This window comes from Nicotiana attenuata, unplaced genomic scaffold, assembly GCF_001879085.1.
Source record: "Nicotiana attenuata strain UT unplaced genomic scaffold, NIATTr2, whole genome shotgun sequence".
NCBI classification, from domain to species: Eukaryota; Viridiplantae; Streptophyta; class Magnoliopsida; order Solanales; family Solanaceae; genus Nicotiana; species Nicotiana attenuata.
In genome coordinates, this window is record NW_017672567.1 from 34,454 (window position 1) to 58,898 (window position 24,445).

The following is a 24,445-nucleotide window of genomic DNA, read 5'->3' on the forward strand; positions in this document are numbered from 1 at the left end:
GGTACTTCTAGTCAGGCGCATCATCAGTGATCCAGGAGCGATATTCAGAGACTTTGAGGTATATCTGCCACGTCCGCACACCAGGAGTCTCTATCTTATTCCAGCTGTAGCATTTGACTTTCCTTTCTTTCGGTTGTGTAGACATTCTGGAGTTAGAGCACTGTATTACATTTCTATTAGCCTGTGGTTTTCGTGAGATTCCGGGTTTTGGGATTTTCTGTTTCAGAATTATTGTGTCGAAGTGTATGTGCCAAGTGGCAAGTTGTATACCTTCTTAAGTTATTTAACTTTTGACTTAATATTATCGTATTAGTTGTTATTTCCGCACTGTTAGGCTTACCTAGTCATCGTGACTAGGTGCCATCATGACGTGTTCACGATTGGTGAATTAGGGTCGTGACACCCACGGCGAGGCCGAACGACGCCCCACGGGCCCCAATATTTGAAGCTTTAATGTATTCGTAATTTGAGTCTGTATTTCCTTTTCCCTTAGAGTTTGTCGTCTGTCGGAGTCTGTATATCCTTTTCGCATTAGAGTCTGTCAGTGGTTCTTGAGTCTGTACATTGTTTTATTTCGAGTCTGTTGTTTTCCTTTCCAAGAAAATGATTAGTTTTGTAAGAGAATGTTTTATTAATGAAAATTGCAAATTCCCAAAAATTATTTCTTTATTTTTCGCACTTATTTTCAAGAACTACGCTTGATCTGATTCATGCTGGGTCATGATACATAGGCAATCTCCATAGGATTCGACCGTAACCCAATGAAAAGAAAAGAGAAAGAGAAGAAAGAGAAAAAGAGAGAAAAGAAAAGAGCGGAATAACAAGAGAGAATAAGAAAACAAGAGAGGGAGAGAATAGGAACAAGAGAAAGAAAAGGCAAAAAAAAAGGGGAAAAAGAAAAAAAAAGAAAAGACGGAGAGGTTTGCAGTTGAAAAATGAGAAAAGTCCGGGATGACGCATGCGATCGATCAAATGCATAATAGAGGCTGTTAACTGTATAGGTGCATTCATGCCCAATGTGCGGTTACCAATCCGTTAAAGACTAATCGCTAACAAGGTTGTTGTTTAATGTGTTGAGTACAGAAAGGTGGTTAGTTGGTCGGCATTCTGGCAACTCATCCATACAACACCCGGTCAAAAGACAAATTGAACATGACAGGTCAGGAATCAGATACCAGTATTATGGACCCATCAAAAGAGGTTGAGGCTACACATGTCAACGCAATGAAAGAGGAGATGCACAAACTGAAACAACAAATGGCTGAGATGTACCAGGCCTGGGCTAAGGAGCCAACGCCAGTTTATCACGCCAATCCAGCCTATATCCCACCTCTGGCTCAGTCACAGGAGCCTCCTACCGTGAATTCATCTCCAGCCTTCCCTTACTACCAACAGAGCTATGACACTACCTCCTACCCTCCCCAAGCTCCACCACCTAAACAAAACCCTCCTCCACCAATCACCCCTGTCTTTGTGGCACCTCCACCTGCCACACTACAAAGATCTTCCAGTGATCCGCTGTTTCAGACTCACGACAACCAATACTATCCTCTTAAACCCACCTTTAAAGCTCCTGAGCCATACTCTTATACCCCTCACTTTGAGCTCCCGGCAGAAATTGAAAAGCCGTCTAAGAGCCCGGAGCAGGAAGAAATGATTTGAAAAGTAAAAAGCGTGGAGCAATCCTTCAGGAACATTCAGGGACTGGGCGGCCAAGTCAGTGTGGCCTATAAGGACCTGTGTCTGTTCCCAGATATTCAGCTACCAGCAGGTTTCAAAATTCCAAAGTTCGATCTGTATGACGGGCACGATGATCCGGTAGCACACTTGCGAGGTTTTTGTAGCAAGATGAGAGGGGCAGGTAGGAAAGATGAGCTATTGATGGCGTACTTTAGCCAGAGCTTGAGTGGATCTGCACTAGAATGGTATACGAGGCAGGATCCTGGCAGGTGGTACACCTGGGATGACTTGGCACAAGCGTTCACTTGCCACTTCCAATACAATCTTAAGATCGTCCCAGACCGTCTGTCATTGATAAAACTCGAGAAAAAGCTCGGGGAGAGCTTCAGGGAATACGGGTTCCGTTGGAGGGAGCAGGCCGCGAGGGTCGACCCTCCAATGAAAGAAAGCGAGATGGTTGACTACTTTTTGTAGGCTTTAGAGCCAACTTATTTTGGTCAATTGGTGACGGTAATTGGCAAATCTTTTAACGAAGTTGTGAAGATGGGAGGTATGGTCGAAGAAGGACTTAAGTCCAATAAAATCATGAGCTACTCAGCGATCAAAGCAACCACCCATGCCATCCAAATCGGCACTGGGGGTGTGCTTGGGAAGAAGAAGAAAGAAGAGGTTGCAACAGTTGAATCCGGAGCTTGGTCCGGAGCTAGAGGCCCTTCACCCTACTACAACCAACCCAGACCCCACCACCAAAACTACCCCTACACTCCATATCGCCCTCCACAACACTATTACCCACCGCCAGATCCACATTTCTCCATCCATCACGCTCAAACCTATACCCAGCCTCCGGCTCACGTGCAATGGCGTGCACCGGCTCCCCAAAATACATACCCAGATCCACAAAATACATATCCACCCCCAAGGGCCTACTGAAATCCTCCAGGATCCGATTTCTGTTCAAACCAAGCCTTCAGGAATGAGAGAGTACAGAAACAAAAAACATTCACTCCACTGGGAGAATCATACACCAGCTTTTTCCACAGATTGAGGCAGCTGGGCATGTTGAACCCAATCGAGCCTAACATGCCAAACCCCCTTCCTAGAAACCTCGACCATTCAGTAAGCTGTGAGTACTGTTCAGGGGCCCCCAGGCATGATCCAGAGAAGTGCTGGAAACTGAAAACAGTTGTGCAAGAGCTCATTGACAGTCACCGAATCGAGGTTCAGGCCCCAGAGGCACCGAATATCAATCAGAATCCGTTGTCGGCTCACCATGAGGCCCATATGATTGAATTGATACACAAGGGAGGGGAGCCTAAGAAACCCTCGCAGACGGTAATGATGATCCATTCTAGCGAAACCAGTTTGAATGAAAAGGCAACCAGTGGGAAATCAGTGGTTCAGTCGAAAGGGGTAGACGCCAAGCCAGTTGTGGTGGCCGGGAAAGGGTCGTCAAGCACTGTTGCAGTAAAACCAGAGCTAGTCAAAGTGGTGGTCCAGGGGGTAGCAAACAAACCCGTGTTGGTTGTGAAGGGGGCTCGCATAGAGCCTGTTATCATAAAGCCAGTGACTCAGTTGCCAGTGATCAACAGCAAAGCCATCCCTTGGAGTTATGAACAGGTAGTGGTGACATATAAGGGGAAAGAAATCAAAGAAGAAGTTTGTGAAGCGCAGGGTTTGACTCGTTCGGGGAGGTGCTTTGCCCCGAAGAGTTAAGAAAAGCCAGGGTTCCCAAAGACAACCCGATACTGGTTAAGAAAGTCGTGACGGAAGAAGAAGCGGAAGAATTCCTAAAAAAGATGAAAGTGCAGGATTATTCCATTGTTGAACAGTTAAGGAAGACACCAACCCAGATCTCATTGCTTTCATTGCTTATCCACTCAGATGAGCATCGCAGGGCACTGATGAAAATACTGAATGAGGCCCATGTCCCTGATAAGATCTCGGTGAATCATTTAGAAAAGATAGCAAATAAAATGTTTGAAGTGAATAGAGTGACCTTCTCCGATGATGAGTTGCCGTAGAGGGCACGGAACATAACAGGGCCCTTTATCTGAAAGTAAAGTGTGAGGATTCTGTAGTCACCCGAGTGTTGGTTGACAACGGGTCTAGTGCAAACATCTGTCCTTTGTCCACGTTGAACAAGTTGAAGATCAATGACAATAAAATTCATAAGAACAACATCTGTGTGCGGGGGTTCGACGGTGGGGGCAAAAACTCAGTGGGCGACATAATACTAGAATTGACGATCGGGCCAGTGGAGTTCACTATGGAATTCCAGGTACTAGATGTGGCGATCTCTTATAACCTTTTGCTGGGACGACCATGGATCCACGACGCCAAGGCGGTGCCATCTACATTGCATCAAATGGTCAAGTTCGAATGGGACAGACAGGAGATTGTAGTGCATGGCGAACACAATATGGGCGCTTTAAGTGATGCCATTGTGCCTTTCATAGAAGTTGACGACGATAAGGGGTCGTGGGTCTACCAAGTCTTCGACACAGTCTCAGTGGAAAAGGTTCTAGAGGGAAAAAGCATCCCAGTCCCTAGAATAACGGCAACAACTGTCATGGTGGCCTCGGAGATGTTAAAGAACGGGTTCATACCGGGTAAAGGTTTGGGTGCCGCCTTGCAAGGCATTGTTCAGCCAGTTTCTCTGCCCAAGAATCTGGATACTTTTGGATTGGGGTTCAAGCCTACAGCTGCGGACGTAAGATGGGCCCGCAAAATGAAGAAAAGAGCATGGGTCCTTCCAAGCCAATCCCGCGTCTGTCCAGATCTTTCGTCAGGCCAGGTCTCAGAAAGCAACTATTGGCAAAGGTGTCTGGGTCATTGATTGGTGCGGATGGAGACTTGGAAAAGGGGTTTGAAAGGTTGTTGAGGTAAACATGGTTGAAGCCGGGGAAGGGTCAAGCAAAGCAGATGTGCAGTACGTCGGACCATGTGCAAGAGTCAACAACTGGGAAGCCACTCCTCTTCCTACCCGGAGGGAGTCTTGATAGTGGGTTTTCTTTTTCTTTAGTTATCTGGATTATTCCAGGGTTTGTAATTTAGATGTTATGTTCCGTCCAATTGGATGTGCTAAAACCCTGTTATCTTTATATTTAATGAAATGCAATTGTCTTTTCTTTCTTCATTCCTAATTTTATTTCTGTTTTCCTTTCTTCTCTGTACAGTTCTTTTTATGCTGATACCAATGACATGACATGCATGAGGAATCTTCGGCCCAGTTTTAAAAGCCAATCTAATTCGGAAATAATAATACAAGAAATTGAGTGTGATGATGAGTTGGAATATGATGATGACGAGGCCTATGAAGAAATTAGTAAGGAATTAAGCCACTTTGAGGAAAAACCCAAACCTAACCTAAATGACACAGAAGCAGTTAATCTAAGGGACCAAGATAATGTCCGTGAAACTAAAACAAGTGTTCATCTGGAACCACAACTCAGGGAGGAGATAATCAAAGCACTGTTCGAATTCAAAGATATTTTTGCATGGTCGTATGATGATATGCCGGGTCTAAGCACTGATTTGGTGGTTCATAAATTGCCCACTGACCCGGCATTCCCTCTTGTCAAATAGAATCTGAGAAAGTTCAAAACGGATATGAGTGTAAAGATCAAAGAAGAGGTCACCAAGCAGTTCGATACGAAAGTCATTCGGGTCACGCGGTATCCTACCTGGTTAGCCAATGTTGTGCCTGTGCCAAAAAAGGATGGCAAGACCAGGGTGTGCGTTGATTATCGGGATCTTAACAAAGCGAGTCCAAAAGACAATTTTCCACTGTCGAACATCCACATACTGATTGATAATTGTGCCAAACATGAGATTGGTTCTTTTGTGGATTGTTACACGGGTTATCATCAGATCTTAATGGACAAGGAAGATGCAGAAAAGACGGCATTCATCACGCCATGGGGAACATACTGTTATCGGGTCATGCCGTTTGGTTTGAAAAATGCTGGGGAAACCTATATGAGGGCAATGACAACAATATTCCATGATATGATACACAAGGAAATTGAGGTGTACGTGGATGATGTGATCGTGAAGTCTAGAAAGCAGTCTGACCATGTCAGGGACCTGAGGAAGTTCTTCCAAAGGCTTTGCAGGTATAATCTTAAGCTCAATCCTTCAAAGTGCGCTTTTGGGGTGCCATCTGGGAAGTTATTGGGATTTATAGTCAGCCGTCGGGGTATTGAACTAGACCCGTCAAAGATCAAAGCTATTCAGGAATTGCCACCTCCGAGAAACAAGACCGAGGTGATGAGTTTGTTGGGGAGATTGAATTATATCAGTAGGTTCATTGCTCAGCTCACGACAACTTGTGAGACCATCTTCAAACTGTTAAAGAAAGATGTTGCGGTCAAGTGGACGGACGAATGTCAGGAGGCTTTTGATAAGATAAAGGGGTATTTGTCGAACCCACCCGTGTTGGTCCCGCCAGAACCAGGGAGACCTTTGATTCTATATTTGACGGTTTTGGATAATTCATTTGGCTGTGTACTGGGGCAACATGATGTTACTGGCAGAAAGGAGCAGGCTATCTATTATCTCAGCAAGAAATTCACATCTTACGAGGTTAAGTATACTCATCTCAAGAGAACATGTTGCGCCCTAACTTGGGTCGCACAGAAGTTGAAACATTATCTGTCATCTTATACTACTTACCTCATATCTCGTTTGGACCCATTGAAGTATATTTTTCAGAAGCCTATGCCCACGGGGAGGCTTGCAAAGTGGCAGATCCTGCTTACAGAGTTTGACATTGTCTATGTGACCCGGACTGCGATGAAAGCACAGGCGTTAGCTGATTATTTGGCTGAAAATCCAATTGATGAAGATTATGAACCTTTGAAAACTTATTTCCCTGATGAAGAGGTGATGCATATTGAGGAGTTGGAACAAGTTGAGAAGCGGGATGGAAACTTTTCTTTGATGGGGTAGTAAACATGAAAGGCGTGGGGATAGGAGCAGTACTTATTTCTGAAACAGGTCAGCACTATCCAGTTACGGCTCAGCTTCGTTTCTATTGCACTAACAACATGGCAGAATATGAGGCATGTATCTTGGGTCTGAGGTTAGCGGTAGATATGGGTGTCCAGGAAGTCTTGGTCATGGGTGGCTCGGACCTACTGGTTCACCAAATTCAAGGAGAATGGGAAACACATGACTTGAAGCTTATACCGTACCGACAATGTTTGCATGATCTTTGTCAACGGTTTTAATCAGTAGAGTTCAGGCACATCCCGAGGATTCATAATGAAGTTGTCGATGTTTTGGCTACTTTGGCGTCAATGTTACATCATCCGGATAAGGCTCACGTGGATCCTTTATAGATTCAGGTCTGTGATCAGCATGCTTACTGTAATATGGTAGAAGAAGAACTTGATGGGGAGCCATGGTTTCATGATATCAAAGAGTACATCAGGATGGCGGTATATCCGGTACAGGCCACAGGTGATCAGAAAAGAACAATTCGACGGTTGGCAAACGGGTTTTTCTTCAATGGAGGGGTGTTGTACAAAAGAACTCCAGATCTCGGGTTGTTAAGGTGCATTGATGCGAGGCAGGCCACAACTATCATGACTGAGGTACATTCCGGAGTTTGTGGACCGCATATGAGTGGATACGTTTTGGCAAAGAAGATTCTCCGAGCAGGTTATTATTGGCTTACTATGGAGCGGGATTGCATCAGTGTGCGTAAATGTCATCAGTGTCAGGTGCAAGGAGATTTGATTCATTCTCCACCATCTGAATTGCATACAATGTCGGCACCATGGCCCTTTGTTGCTTGGGGCATGGATGTCATTAGGCCAATCGAGCCAGCAGCATCAAATGGACACAGGTTTATTCTGGTAGCCATTGATTATTTCACCAAGTGGGTTGAAGCGAAAACTTTCAAGTCTGTGACTAAGAAAGCGGTGATCGATTTTGTACATTCAAATATCATCTGTCGGTTTGGGATCCCGAAGGTAATCATCACGGACAACGGTGCTAATCTCAACAGTCATTTGATGACGGAGACATGTCAGCAGTTTAAGATTACGCACCGCAATTCTACCCCATATCGCCCTAAAGCGAATGGAGCAGTCGAAGCAGCGAACAAGAATATAAAGAAGATACTCTGGAAAATGGTGGAAGGTTCCAGGCAATGGCATGAGAAGTTACCTTTCGCATTGTTAGGATATCGCACTACTTTTCGTTCCTCAGTAGGGGCAACTCCTTATTCATTGTTGTATGGCACGGAGGCAGTAATACCCGCGGAGATTGAAATCCCATCCATTCGGATTGTTGCCGAGGCGACAATTGATGATGTTGAATGGGCCAAAGCCCGATTGGAACAGTTAAGTCTGATTGATGAAAAAAGATTGGCGGCAGTGTGTCATGGCCAATTGTACCAACGGAGAATGGCGAGAGCATACAACAAGAATGTGCGTCCGAGGAAGTTTGAAGTGGGGCAGTTAGTGTTGAGACGTATTTTGCCTCATCAGGCTGAAGCAAAGGGAAAGTTCGCCCCAAACTGGCAGGGGCCATTTGTTGTAACTAGAGTGTTGTCCAACGGTGCATTATATTTAACAGATGTAGAAGGAAAATGTGTAGAAATGGCTATCAATTCTGATGCAGTCAAGAGATACTATGTATGATTTCTTTGTTTGATTGTACTTGTTTGTATTTGGCATATTTTGAAGATTGAAATGACGAAGGCGTTTTGTTCTGCTACCTAAACACTTTATCCCTCGTCATCCATTTTGAGCCTTATTTATTTTCTTTCATACCCCTCTTTCGGAATCAATGGTACAATTCAGAAACGCAAGTGCGGAGGATAAGTAAGTGAAAAGAAAAGGAAGAAAGGAAAAGAAAGAAAAAAAAGAGAAGAAAAAAAACGAAAAAGAAAAACAAAAAGAAATAAAAGAAAAACAAAAAGAGAAAAGATAAAGAAAGAAAAGATCACAACAACAAAGCAATTTCTATGACATGAACTACGTTCGACCTGATTCCATTAAGGATACGTAGGCAGCCTCACGGTTCGGTCCCATCGAAATAAAATCTAAAAGTCCCCAAGCAAGAAACCGGGCAGAAGTTGTGGTAGTTGTGAGAAATCTGATTCCGAAAGTTGTAATTTTAACCCATTTGAATTGTTTTGAGCGTTTTATACCCTTATTTCTAACCCCGTCCAAAAGCCCATATTACGGTCCAAAGAAAGTCCTTCTGATCAGTCTTTGAGAAATTCCAAGTCAAGCAGGTAAAGATAATTCATATCAGGGGCAACACTCTAGTTCAAGCAGGAAAGATAAAAATTGAGAGGGTCTTATTGGTGAAAACCCTTACGGGCACCTTTAGGCGACGTGAGTTGAGAGAAATTGAAATAAGAGAGTCTTATTGGTGAAAACCTTCACAGGCACCGTAAGGCGACGGGAGCTGAGAGAAATAAAAAATGAGAGAGTCTTATTAGTGAAAACCCTCACGGGCACCTTGAGGCGAAAGTGAGCTAAGAAGTGAACAAATGAGAAAGGTCTGTTGGTGGAAAATTGTTTTGAGGCACCGTAGGATGAACAAGGTCAAGGTTTGGGTAAAGTAATCAAGTTATGGAAATTCTGAGATAATGAGGTATGGCAATTGGAAGGTGATTGGTTGAAAGATTGGGCCGATTAGTCTGAAATGCATGTCATGATCATTGGTACCAGTTGTTCCGGTCAGATAAGTTTCTTTTCCTTCTCCTTTTAGCAGTCATCCGGTTTTTGGATTCTTCTTATCCTTAACTCGTAAAATCATTGCATTTCAATTTCTTTTGGGGTTTTATCTGTCTAAGATTAATTTCAATGCCAGTCTTGTTCAAAGCAAGTGGAAAAAGATTTCAAAGCTCACTACCAGCTTCCGAAAGTTGTAAAGCACAGCGTGGTCAGAACATGTCAAAGACAACATGATGTAAGGTGGAATACAGGGAATCACCGAAAGTTTCATCGGTGGAATGATTGGGAAATGTTGTGGGAAATGCAAAGGTTCAGATAAAGGGGTCAGAGGTGTGAAACAACAGCATAGGTATAGAACACTCGGGTGATCAAAGGTCCGGGTGTTTGAAAGTCAGTCAGAAAGTCAAGCGGTTCAGGGCCAGTTCGGGGAAGCCGGTCAAAACAAAACAATGCAGGGGAAGGAGTTTCAGCAAGAATGCCATCAACTAGCCACCATTTTAAACTGACGAAATTTTCTTTGATTGAAACAGGGGCAGAAAAATTTGGTTGTTCTGGAAGAACTCTCCATAAGGGAAAAACAAGCAGTAATCAGGTTTGACCGCAAAGTGTGGTTTGATTAAAGTACAAGATAATCATGAATAGCATAGGGGAATGTAATTTGGTTTCAAAGTTTGCATGTTTAGGATAAATTCAACTAGGAGTTGTCAGGACCTTCCTGGATAATAGGATGTAGTTCAAAAACCCTTGTAGATAGCATGATGTAGTGAGAGTGATACCTTTATAAGATATAACTTAGGTTCATAATTGTTAAGAGTTGTCAGGACCTCCCTGGATAATAGGACTTAGCTTTCAAACTCTTAGTAATAGTTGGTATAATGATTCAGCTAACACTCACCCATGTACCTAGTTTCCAAACTGGGGCAGAAAGTTTTTTTTGTTTTGTCTGTTTTGTGAAGTCAGAAGCCCGCCTGGATAACAGAGGAATACATCTCACGTTTTGAAGTCGGGAGCCCGCCTGTATAACAGAGGAATACATTCAAGTTTTAACATCGGGAGCCCGCCCGTATAACAGAGGAATACATTCAAGTTTTGAAGTCGGGAGCCCGCCCGTATAATAGAGGAATACATTTCAAGTGTTGAAGTCGGGAGCCCGCCCGTATAACAGAGGTATTACAATTCAAGTTTTAGTTTTCAAATTCTTATTAAGATCCGGTAACATGTACCTAGTTTCCAAACTGGAGCAGAAATTTTTCTTTGTTTTTTCTATTTTGTGAAGTTAGGAGCCCGTCTGGATAATAGAGAAATACATTTCAAGTTTTGAAGTCAGGAGCCCGCCCGTATAACAGAGGAATACATTCAAGTTTAGACGTCGGGAGCCCGCCCGTATAACAGAGGAATACATTTCAAGTTTAGAAGTCGACAGCCCGCCCGTATAACAGAGGAATACATTTTAAGTGTTGAAGTCGGAAGCCCGCCCGTATAATAGAGGTATTACAATTCAAGTTTTAGTTTTCAAAATTCTTATTTATATCCGCTAACGTGACGCCCAGCCACCAAACTGGGGCAGAAAGTTTTCTTTGTTTTGTCTATTTTGTGAAGTCAGGAGCCCGCCTGAATAACAGAGGAATACATTTCAAGTTTTGAAGTCGGGAGCCCGCCCGTATAACAGAGGAATACATGCAAGTTCGAAGTTGGGAGCCCGCCCGTATAACAGAGGAGTACATTCAAGTTCAGCAGTTTGAAGAAGGGAAAACATCTCAGTTTATAATTCGAAGCGACAACAATGGATTTCACCGAGAGAACACAAGATCAAGTCTGAAGATATAGATAGGATTTCTGTAATGCATAGATCATAGCTTGTTTAGCTTCTTTTTATTTGGACGGTGTAATAAGGGGGTTCAGTAAGCAGTCGCAGCAGCAACAGTGAAATCACGGCTTTATGGTAGTCCAAGCTACCATACATTCCCGAACTACACTGCCCTGATTCCTTTTTAGCTAAGGATATGTAGGCAACCTCCGAAGCAGGGTGCGGTCAACTCTTTCAAAAATGCTTCACAACGGAGTGTTCAAACGGGCAAAAATTGCTCGTATCCGCTCACTTATCTTTGCCCGAAAACTCTTCTTGTTTCTAAGCAAAGAGGGGCAGCTGTGAGCATGTGATTTTTGCCCTGTATGAATTACTCCCAGAAATTCAAAACAAAATAATTCATTTCAGTATTTATAATTTTGTGGATTTTTGTGACATTTTTATGTTAATTGTTTGTATTTTGTCTGTGCATTTTAATTCATAAAATACAAAAATATCTCGCATCTTTGCATTTAGAATTTAACTTTGCATTATAGGATTAATTAACAAATTGGTTGTTTATGAAAAATGAAAAGTCAACAAATATAGTTTAATTTGCACGTTTAATCTTAGTTTTGATTTTTGAGTAGTTTTTCGTTAATTTATTTTTTTAATTAATTGTGTTAATTATCATTTTAGGTTTAATTAGTTTTTTTTTAAATTTTAGGAATTAATTTTGGTTTTAATCTAATCTAAAAATGAAAAAGAAAAAGAGAAAAAGAAGAAAGGAAAAAGAAAAAAAGAAAATGAAAGGAAATGGTTGTCTTTAATATAAGACCCAATTAATTGGGCCAGTTGCATTTGATGTGTTCAGGCCCAAAGCATTCATCTGCTTCTCAGCACCCGTTTGCCCCGCTCCAGCCCAATCCAGTGCTATAACCCGGTCCAAACCATTTAGGCATCAAGATAACTCAAACGACGTAGTATGGAGTCAAAACTACGTCGTTTTGAGTTCCAAGGTTTAAAATAGATCTTGACCCTTAATTATATCTCATCTAATGGTCCTGAAAGTATCCCCATTTTTAATTAAAAGTGTCCAAACCTCTCAGTTAAACCTACGACCAACCCACAGTACTTCATCTCCTTCTTTCATCCCTTTATCACAGATGAACCCTAACGCCGCCCTCTTCACCCACCGGCGGCTCCTCCACCAAACGGCCTCAAATTTACACCATGAAGCCCCCTCACCTCCCTCATAGGTATCCCCCAGCCCCAAGCATACCGCCAATGGTCCTTCAAACGTTCTCCTGTATAATGTTCCATCCCTGTCTAGGGTGAACCTAGCAGCCTTGGTTCGTAGAGCCCTCGATTCTTTGTGATCCGATGGGAGTTTTTCATTCTTCAAATAGTCGATATACTTGTTCCTCCAGTCCCACATCAAGCTTGTTGAATTTATTTCGGCGTGACCCTCTTCAACCACGGACCTTGATAACTGGACGACAGTCCCCGGGACGATGTCATTTTCTTCAATCGAGAATTACTGATTGGCGAGTGCATCGGCCTCGCTATTTTGTTCTCGAGGCACATGTTCCAGCGTCCACTCTTTGAAGCGGTTGACCACCTCCCTTCACTGTTCCCTGCACAAGAGATTAGGAGTTAGTTTTAAGAACCCAAACATGTTTGGGTCGCTTGTAGTAACCAAGAGGATGAATAAGAGCTCTCTTAGTCCATGCACGTAATGTTCGTTTTCTGTGAGTAGAACCTGATCCCTCTTTTGTGGTCACAGTTTCAGCAGCCACTTTATCTTTTGGTACTGATTGATTCTTGGCCTGGACACCTTCCTTGGGTGCCCAGTGTTCTCACATTGGGTACGAGGCCAGCTATCAGATGCAGTGGAGCTCTTACTATGAGGGTTGTAAGGAGCTTTCTTCCTTGGGAACCCTGCTCCCCATTTTTTATGACATTAGTGAACAAGGCAGGGGTAGCTTCTACGGACCAGGTCCACTTTAGAGACCTCTCAGGATCATTCATCATTTTTTCTAGATTGGCTTGGAGGAGCTCGTTTTTCTCAATTTCAATGCGCATCCTACATCTCAAGGCCTTCACTTCATCTTCAAGCCTAACATATTCCTCACTAACTATCTCCTTTCCTCTTTCAGAGTTTTCAGGTTTTGACTTAGTCAAGGGCTTTACTATTAGTTTCCCTTTGGTCAGCAGTTTTATAAGAGTTTCAATGGCTTTCTTTTGATCAAGTAATTACAGTCACTAAGTCTTTTCTAGTATGTTCATATTCTTCTAGTTCTAAGAACAAGGAATCCATATCCTCCGCAAGACTACAAAATACAGTAATTAAAACATCAGCTAAGCACTGGAGTTTTTTTGGAGAGTAGGATTTCAGATTTTTCTGAACATCCTGAAGTTTACCTCTTCGTTGCCATTGTCTTCATCATTGTCTGATTGAGCCATCAAAGCAAGCGTTGAGTCATATCCAATCTCCTCACCTTCAACTGCCATCGTAGAACTATTATCAGTATTAGATTTATCTTGTTTTACTTGAGTAGTTCCCTCATAAGATATTTGCAAAACCTCCCATATTTCCTTGGCAGTGTCACATGTAGAGATTCTGTTGTACTCTTTAGGTTCCAAACCATATACCAGAATTTTCTTGGCACGAACATTCTTCTCCATTGCTTTCTTGTCTACTTCAGTGTATTCTCCACTAGTCTTTTTTTGTTATTGAAAAAGGAAATTCATTTAGTACCTTGATTGGAACAAAAGGACCATCGCAGATAACATCCCAAAGCTCGCAATCCTTAGCCATGATGAAATCATGCATTCTAGCTTTCAGCCACCAATAGAATTTTCCATCAAGCTTGGGTGGGTGGTATATGGATTGACCTTCTTCAAAATTTAGTGGAGACGTCATGAGGATCCTTCCTAGGTGATAACCTGATAGGAGGAACCCCCTCTGATACTAATTGTTAATTTGTATGGGTCCACCAAATCATAGAGTACCTAGTCCTCTACAAGTTTCTGCTGAGAGCACTTAGTCAAACAGTAAGTAAATGAGGCAGAGGATTTTTACGTGAAAAAATCCCGCACAAGGGGATCAAAAACCACGACCTACTCCTGTAGGCTTTTAACTTTACTAACTTGTAATCTTACCTATTACAAGCCACTTTACAATACTTCCTATTGCAAAGGATTTACTCAACTAACTTGTGGTACCTTTACCACAAGCCACTTTGTGACTATCCTAGTTACAAAGGCTTTTTCTAACTTGTGATGCTATCACCACAAGCCACTTTGTAACTCTACGATTACAAAGACTTTTCCTTATGACTAAATCTAGTCACAACCTAAACTCAACGAGTTTAAGGATTTACAAGAGGATTCCTAATCAGTATGCTTCTAAGTAAACGATTTAGGAGATATAGTAAGTACAATAACAAGGTTACAACTCAACTAGGACAGCAACAATCAATCTTTTAGGAACTGGTTTGTAATGGCATTCAACCTTGATCTTCAAGCTTGAGAGAATAGTTTTTATGTGTCACGACCCCAGTTCGCCCTCCGTGAACATGTCGTGACGGCACCTAGTCCCTACGACTAGGTAAGCCTAACAATGCAGAAAATAAACCATAAATTTGCGGATGAATAATTAAAACTGATTTAGTAAAAATAAACATGTATTAAGGTGCCGTTCGGCACATACAATAACAACTCTCGAAGCTAACAAAAATTCTCAAAACCCGGAATCTCACAAATCACAAGCTAAGGGATACATAAGAGGCTCTGACTCAAGAATATCTATACAAAGGAAAAATACTGAAGGAACTATACTTATTACAGAAAGCTAGAAAGGGACTCCTTGGTCTACGGACGTAGCAGATATACCACGAAGTCTCTACCGATACGCCGCATTCCAATGCTGATAGAACTGAATGGGAGTACCTGTATCTTCACAACAAAAAATGTGCATGAGAGTAGCATGAGCACACCACAGTGGTGCCCAGTAAGTATCAAGACTAACCTCGGTGGAGTAGTGACGAAGAACAGTCAAGACACCTACCAGTCAATAAACAGTATAATCATAGGAATAGTGGAAACGATGTATAATTATGTAAAGACTGCATGAATGACTAAAAATGCTACAATTCACAATAAGGGAAAAAGGGAAATAAGTAACAACGAGAATAGAATAGATGATGATACGCATGACGACAGAATCACAATCCAAATCCTAAGGTCACCTCACAGCAAGGGGAAAACAAGTCAATAACTCATATCATACAATGATATTCACATAAGGTCTTATCCAAAACTTTCAACAATTTTACCAAAATCTCGGACAAACCACAACTTACGAAAACCCGGCATCTAAAGTCTAACACTTGGCATCCTGTGCCCCATTAATCTCACGGTCATGCTGACAACTAACTGGTTAACTGGGGACACTCTCACATATATAATGGGTAAACGAGGGCGTATTTCCACCCTTAGCAAAATCGGAAGGAATTCACCTCTAATGGGGTGTCCAACTACGTGTATGCTTGTGCAAGTGTGTTTAACTTCCACCAATTAGTAAGTATAAGAAGTGGAACGGCCAGCACCCGAAATGTTCGCACATGGATAGAATCAATGAAAACATCAGCTCAGAACACAATGAGTCTAACGTGGATCTCCCAGGATATCGTCCTGTAGTCCCAAACATAAATATGTGTGCTAGGGATCTCTTGGTATCCTCAATATATGTGCTGGGGATCTAGCGGGAATCGAACCCGCAGTCCCAAAGTAAATATGTAGGGGGATCTATAGGGAATCGAACCCGCAGTCCCAAAGTAAATATGCAGGGGGGTCTATCGGGAATCGAACCCACAGTCCCAAAGTAAACAAACAATGGGGAGCTACCAGAATCCCACATCCCTAGTCCCAATGTAAATACAAACCAACAACAAGAGAACAACAACATCCCGGCAAGGGAGTCAACAACAGATAAGAAGGGCCACGGAAAACCAAGAAGCACGATAACCTCAATAAAATATAATAAGTGCGTGATAGCTACACCGGTAACCACAACTATTGGACATGTAACAAATTTGCACGAAGTCACAGATGAACTTACAATCAAGGAGTGTCTGAATAATAAGGAAGTTAACATGAATCAAATAATTACCATTAAGGACATATTAATTAAACATAGGATATCTAACTTCTTTTCAATTAAGGCCAATGAATTACGTGAGAAGTAAAAATAATGATTTCCAATTAAAGACAGACAGTTAGAAAAGATAACGTGGCTGTATAAGGGTAAATGCCTTTAGTTAAACAAGTAAAAGTCAATTAGGCAACAAGAATAAACCAAAAGGGCAAGTAAGTTTCAAGTAAAAAATGTAGAGGTGAAACTAATAACAAGGAACTCAATCGCATCAAGAACAACTTCCTACTCAATGATTACAAGGATCTAAAAACCTAAAAGGGACAATTTTCCATAATTAAATCCGAGCACGCACTCGTCACCTCACGTACAAGGAATACAATCAACAGAGAAGACTCAAATCCTAAGGGGAAGTCCCCCACACAAGGTTAGGCAAGATACTTACCTCAAACCGGTTAAAATCAACTAGCAACCACGTTCTTTCCACGAGTACTCGACTCCAAATGGCCCAAATCTATTCAATTCAATCACACATTGTAAATAACATCTCAAGCAACTGATTCTACTATTAAATTCAAAGCTAAAGCGCGAAATTAGGTAAAATGACCAAAATGCCCCTCAAGCCAACGTCTCAGAACCGGATTAGTTTAACATTTTTAGAACTCTCGTACTCTCACGAGTCTAACCATATAAAAATCTCTCAAATCGGAGGTCAAACACCCCCTTAAAACTCAATAATTCGGTCTATGAAGTTCCACCCATTTTCATTAAAAATATGAAATTAAAGGATGAAATTAAGAGGAGATTCATGGAAATTGGTCTAAATCGAGTGAGAAGCACTTATCCAAGTCACCCAGGTGAAAATCCCTTCAAAAATCGCCAAGACCCGAGCTCTAGAAGTCAAAATGTGATAAAATGGTAAAACCCTCGAATTTGGGATTAAATTCTGACTGCCCAGTGATTTGTGCTATGCGATCGCGGGCCAAACAATGCGATCACATAGAAGGAAAAATATTGTTGCCAAATTTGTGCTATGCGATCGCGGGACAACTATGTGATCGCATAGAAGGAAAATATTGATGCCCACATTTGTGCTATGCGAGCGCGGGACAACAATGCGATCGCATAGAAGGAAAATATTGATGCCCAATTTTGTGCTATACGATCACGGGACAACTATGCGATTGCATAGAAGGAAAATATTGATGCCCAAATTTGTGCTATGCGACCGCGGAACAACAATGCGATCACATAGAAGGAAAATATTGATGCCCAAATTTGTGTTATGCGATCGCGGAACAACAATGCGATCGCATAGAAGGAAAATATTGATGCCCAAATTTGTGCTATGCGATCGCAGAAAAACAATGCGATTGCATAGAAGGAAAATATTGATGCCCAAATTTGTGCTATGCGATCGCGGAACAACAATGCGATTGCATAGAAGGAAAATATTGATGCCCAAATTTGTGTTATGCGATCGCGGAACAACAATGCGATGGCATAGAAGGAAAATGTTGATGCCCAAATTTGTGCTATGCGATCGTGGAACAACAATGCGATCGCATGAAAGGAAAATATTGATGCCCAAATTTGTGCTATGCGAACGCGGAACAACAATGCGATCGCATAGAAGGAAAATATTGATGCCCAAATTTGTGCAATGCGATCGCGGGACAACAATGCGATCGCATAGAAGGAAATACCAGATAGCAGAACATCAGTTCAAACATAGGGAAAAATGACCCGTAGCCCATCTGAAACACACCCGAGGCTCCCAGGACCCTGTGTAATCACACACACAAGTCATATAACCTAACACGGACTCGCTCGAAGTTTCAAATCACTTAAAACAACATCGGAACGACGGGTCAAACCAAAAACCAAGCTTATGAACTTTCAAATCTTGAAATATCGAATCTCATGCCGAAACCTATCAATTCAACTCGGAATGACGCCAAATTTTGCAGACAAGTCCAAAATAACATAACGGAGCTGCTCCAACTTTCGGAATCGCATTCCGACCCCGATATCCCAAAAGTCAATTGTGGGTCAAACTTCTTCATTTTCCAACTTCAACTTTCGCCGAACTGCCTCAACTCACCCTGCGGACCTCCAAATCTGAATTCGGATGCGCGCCTAAGTCCAAAATCGCCATACGAAGCTGTTGAGGTCATCCACGACCCATTCCGGGGTCGTTTACCTAACAGTCCAATTCCGGTCAACTTTTTACCGTTCAAACTTCCAAAACAAGGTTCCTTCTCCCAATTTGACTCTAAACCATCCGAAAGCCGAATTCCACCATGCACGCAAGTCGATAATCATATTCCGAAGCTGTTCCAGAACTTATGCCGCTGAAAAGAGTTTAATTTTCCAAAACGACCGGTCGGGTCATTACATTATGTTTTTTGCAAGAGGCTTGAATGAGAAACAGAAACCTTCCAGTGATGTCCTTGTATAAAGCTTCATCGGGTACATCTTGATCACATCACTTGAAGTGATGTGAGTGCTTTGTTTGGTTAGAGAATGAGTAGGCTGACAGTGTATTGCAGTGCGGCAGACAGTGTTGTCAGTCACTTCAGTTCCAACTGTGTCCAAATAGCTTTTACTGCTATATAGGAACCACAAAAGCATCAGGTCCTTGTTTGGTTCCTTGCTTTTGCATCTGTAGCAGTTCATCTTTAGGTCAGATTGTTGCAGCAATCCAAAGTAGGTCAGGTTCCCTATCTGGTTCTTAACAGTAAGTTTGTTAGATCATCAAAATATAAGGCAAGACTATTTAAGATCTATCAACATACTTCTCCAAAAAGAGAACGGAGAACTGCTGCTAGGTAAGGGGTGCTGCACCAATAGGCCTACGCCTCTCATAAGCCTCCCACCAAGTGAAGGCAGCTCCAAAAAACTAAAAAGTAGTGAAAGTGACCCCGCCGGTCTCTAGAATACCCGTTGTACGAAGAATCCTCTGACACTTGTCCAAGAAACCTTGGGCATCCTCACCCCCTATACCACTGAAAGTCGGAGGCTGAAGTCTACCAAACCTCTCCAACCTGCGTTGCTCGTCCTCTGGCATAACAGGAGCTACATAGTCCTGAACAACTGCAATCGGCTAGGCTGGAGGTGCCCCCGGTGTCTGAAGTCCCTACACGACCTGCTCAAGTGTGCGAGCGGCGGGAGTCTGAGTGCCTCCCCCGGCCTGAGAAATAGCTTTGGCTGTAGTAACTGAGACCGCCTGAGCTAGGCCAGTGCATACTGATAGAATCTGAGCCAGGACCTCCTGAAGACCTGGAATCACAATGGGCACAGTTGGTGCTGCTGGAGCATCCACAACTGAGACCTGATTGTGAACTGGGACGGCTGGTGGATCTGCAGGTGCTGCCCTAGCTGCTGTGCGGGCTACACCCTTGCCCCTACCACGGCCTCGACCGCGTCCTCAGCCTCTAGTGGCCCCAGGTGGTGGTACTGGTGGTCGACCATCCTGACTGGTAGCATGTGTTCTCACTATCTGTAAGAGAATAGAATAACAGAGGTTTAGTACTCAGATCAACAGATTCGCACGATAAGAATTTCAAGAATATGAAGATTTCCTAAAGGTTCTGCAGCCTCCCGAGGATAAATACAGACGTCTCCGTACCAATCCGCAAGACTCTACTAAACCCGTTCATGACTCGTGAGACCTATGTAACCTATGCTCTGGTACCAACTGTTCACGACCTAAACCAGACCCGGTCGTGATGGCGCCTATCATGAAACAAGGTCAGCCGACTCAAACCCCCAAACCAATTAAATAGTTATAATAATTCATTTTAAGTCATTAATAAGCTATAAATCCCACAACATAGAGTAGAATAGAACAATGCGGAAACAGACAAAGCCCGACATTGGGGTGTCACCAGTCATGAGCATCTAAAAAATCCGTCTAAGAGTATGAAAGGTCTACACAGTCTAGTACAAAGCTAGTACAAAGGAAAGTAAAGGTAGGAAGAAGAAGCACTGGGATGCGAACGCCGGGCAGCTACCTAGTCAACTCCGATCAAGCCTGCGGTGGAAGCAAATCAGCCCTCGCTAGCGTGACCCGAGACTCCTGAATCTGCACACAGGGTGCATGGAGTAATGTGAGTACGCCAACTCAGTAAGTAATAAAAGTAAAGGCAGCTGAGCGATAAGAAAACACGTAAAACACCAAAATGCTACAACAAGGCAGTATAAAACCAGAACAATGCAATAAAATAGTAAGAGCTCGTAGAAATACCTTAGTTTAGTAAAAACCTCTTTAAAACATATTTTAGCAGTTCAAATGAGTGAATGAAAATAGGGGGAAAAGATAGAAACATAAATCAGCCCCTCGGGCAACATACCAATAGAACTAGCCCCTCGGACTATCTCACAATCACTCGTATCAGCCCCTCGAGCAATAACATCGAACAACATTAGTCCCTCGGTCTATATCACATCTCACACTGGGTACCCGCACTCAATAGGGGTGTACAGACTCTGGGAGGGGCTCCTTATAGCCCAAGCGCAATATCAAGCCATATTGTGGCATAATCAAACATGCACTCGACCTTATAATAAGCCACCTCGTGGAATAACAAATCAGTCCCTTGGCCTCATAATCATAAATCAGTACAGCAGCCCAATCCCATAATAACCTCACAACACAAGTCCTCGGCCTTACTCAGTCATAAATATCTAAAAGCCACTCGGGCATAGTAAAAATGATACTGAGCCCATAATATCATTTAAAATATCAAAACGGAGTAAACATGACTGAGTTATGGAAAACAGTAGAATACAACATGACTGACTACAAATATGAAGTCAAAACAGTAAGGAATAGTAGTAAAAATCCCCTAAGGGTCCAAAACAGTTGGCACGAGGACCAGATATGGCATTCAGCCCAAAACATGATGATAACAAACAATTTTCAATCAAATACGCGGTTAAACAATCATACGGGACAAACTAAGTCATAATCCCCAATGGTGCACGACCCCACACTCGTCATCTAGCGTGTGTGTCACCTCAAAGTAGCACAACAACGTGAAAGCCGGGGTTTCATACCCTGAGGACAGCATTTACAATCATTACTTACCTCAATCCGGTCCAAACTCTAGCCCGCAATGCCTTTGACACTCGAATCGGCCTCCGGATGCTCCAAATCTATCCAAAAACAGATTTATACCATCAAAATATGCTAAGGGAGCAAAGCCCACTCGAAAATAACCAATTTACATAAAAAATTCCGAAATTGGCCAAACCCAACCCCCGAGCCCAGGTCTCGGATTCTGACAAAAATCACAAAACTAGAATCCTTAGTCCCTCACGAGTTCATACATATCAAATACATCAAAATCCGACCATAAATGACCCCTCAAATCCCTAGATTTAGGTCTCCAATTTTCAAGCCCTAACTTCCACTTTTAGGCTTTAGATTCCATAAATTCCATGTTTAATTAGGTAGAAATCACATTAGGATCGAGTATTAAGTCCATAAATCTTACCTCCAAGTGTTTCTCCTTGATTCCCTCTTCAATCCTCTTCAAAAAGCTCTAAAATCACTCAACAATGGTAAAATATGGCCAAAAATCGTGAAAGGGGTCTTTTAAACATTCTGCCTAACTTTTAAATTTACTTAATCGCGATCGCGAAGCACAAGCTTCACTGACTCCAAATTTACTCTACGCGAACGCGTCATCTCCCAGGCGAACGCGATGCTCAGACATCCTACGCCTACGGGATCACGAACAAGGGACTGCGTCCGCGATGCACAAACTCGTGGTCAACCTCTGGTTCACTTAACCTTATGCGAAAGCAACCTACCACACGCGTTCACAAACAACAACCTTATAGCCTCACGCGATTGCAACTCCAACTACGCGAACGAGAAGAACAACCTGGACTGCCCCCTACAAATGCTCTACGCAATCACGAGCCTCCTCACGCGATCGCGAAGAAGGAAAACCTGCAACAGAACTGAAGCAAAAATCTGCAACTTCTCAACATGCAATTTGATCCGTTTAACCACCCAAAACTCACCCGAGGCCCTCGGGACCTCAACCAAACCTGTCAACATATCCCATAACATCATTCAAACTTGTTCCAACCTTCGGAACGCTCAAAACAACATCAAAACACCAAATTTACATCGGATTCAAGCTTAAGAATTCCAAAAACTTCCAAATTCCGCTTTCGATCAAAGAGTCCATCAAACCTCGTCCGAATGACCTGAAATTTTGCACACACGTCATAAATGACACAACAGACCTACTTTAACTTCCGAAATTCCATTCCGACCCCTATATCAAAATCTCACCTATCAACCGGAAAATGCCAAAATTTCAATTTCGCCAATTCAAGCCTAAATCACTCCGGAGCTCCAAAACACATTCCAATCACGCTCCTATGTCCCAAATCACCTCCCGAGATTCACATAAGTCAACATCCGGTTGACTTTTCCAACTTAAGCTTACTCAAAAGAGACTAAGTGCCTCAAACCTTACCAAAACCTCTCCAAACCCGAGCCAATCAACCCGATAACACATAATCAGCTGAACAAGACAATAAGAAGCAAAAATGGGGGAAACGGAGCGATAACTCATGAAACGACCGGCCGGGTCGTTACACCCCACCCCACCCAAACACACACATTTTATCACTAGTTATGTTATGTTGATTACAAGTAGGGTATTGCATTTTTGTATTTTTTTCCAGCTTTCACCTGCATAGCTAATTGTTTTGGCTGCTATAGTGCTTATACATCATTATACACTTTTATACACTTAATATAATATTATCTAAATTTTAATGAATTAAATCTCTATTAAACTAAAACGACTTATACAGGCAGCGAATAACTTTTTTATTTTGTATTTTTCTTTATTATATCATCCAGTATTTAGTATTATTACATTGTTAATATATTTATATTTTCATTTTTTAATTATAACTAATTATAAGATATCTATATTTATTAATTCAAATAAAGTAACCAATATATATATATATATATATATATATATATATATATATATATATATATATATATATATATATATATATATATATATATGCTAGTTTTTGTTTTTATTTTTTTTTGTTTTTATAGATATTTAAATTTAAAAATAATAATTAATTATATATAGATGGTAGTTTTTTATTTTTTATTCTTTTCGTTTTTTATAAATATTTAAATTAAAAAATAATAACTAATTATTAACTAAATAACTAATTAGTAACTAATTATTAACTAAATAACTAATTAGTAACTAATTATGCCATGTGGCTTTTTTTAAGGATGCCACTTGGCTTAAGGAGAGGGCTTTGTCCTCTCCTTTTAATAATATATAGATAGATTGATATAGATATAAATTCTTGCAATCATTAGTTTTTCCACTAAAAAAATATGTCAAACAAGCACCATCAAATGAATAAACTATTGAAAAAAATGTAACATAGTCATTCTTACTCTTTCATAAAAAGAAAAAAACAGAAAATGAAAAAAAACAAATATTTATCTAAACTAACCCTGATAAGGATTGAAGACCCAAATTTGAAGTCCCAGGTGAAAAATGGATTTGTTTTGTTGTTTAAATTATAGCATTCGAAAAAACCGAATATTACATAGCTAAATGTATGGGGTATTAGAACATCTAATTAATGCGACAACAGCAAATCACTTTAAAGTTGCTCAGCTGTTTACTCCACTACACGAATATTCACTCAGAATATATTCCCTCATCATTACACAAAATCATGAACCACTGGAAAACCGTTTCTCCACCGCCTGAACACCCCCACACAGCCAGAAAAGCCCACTAAACCACCACATTCTCAGCCGCCGTTAGAAGCAGCAACCACCAGTCACTTCCCCTGTTTTCATTACACCTCTTCTTCTCCACCAGTTAGTTTCCACCTCCAAAAAAACCCTCACTCCACTCACCTGACAACCCTATTCTCCGGTAATTTTCATCTCCAGCGGCTGTCGTTGACATTTCCACAAACACGTACATTACATTCATTTTACAGCATCAGGACAATACTCTAGGCCCTTCCCACGGAGAATCACTTTCCTTCGTTGTTCTTCTTAGAGAAAATTCAAGCAATCACCACTTCACACGTAGA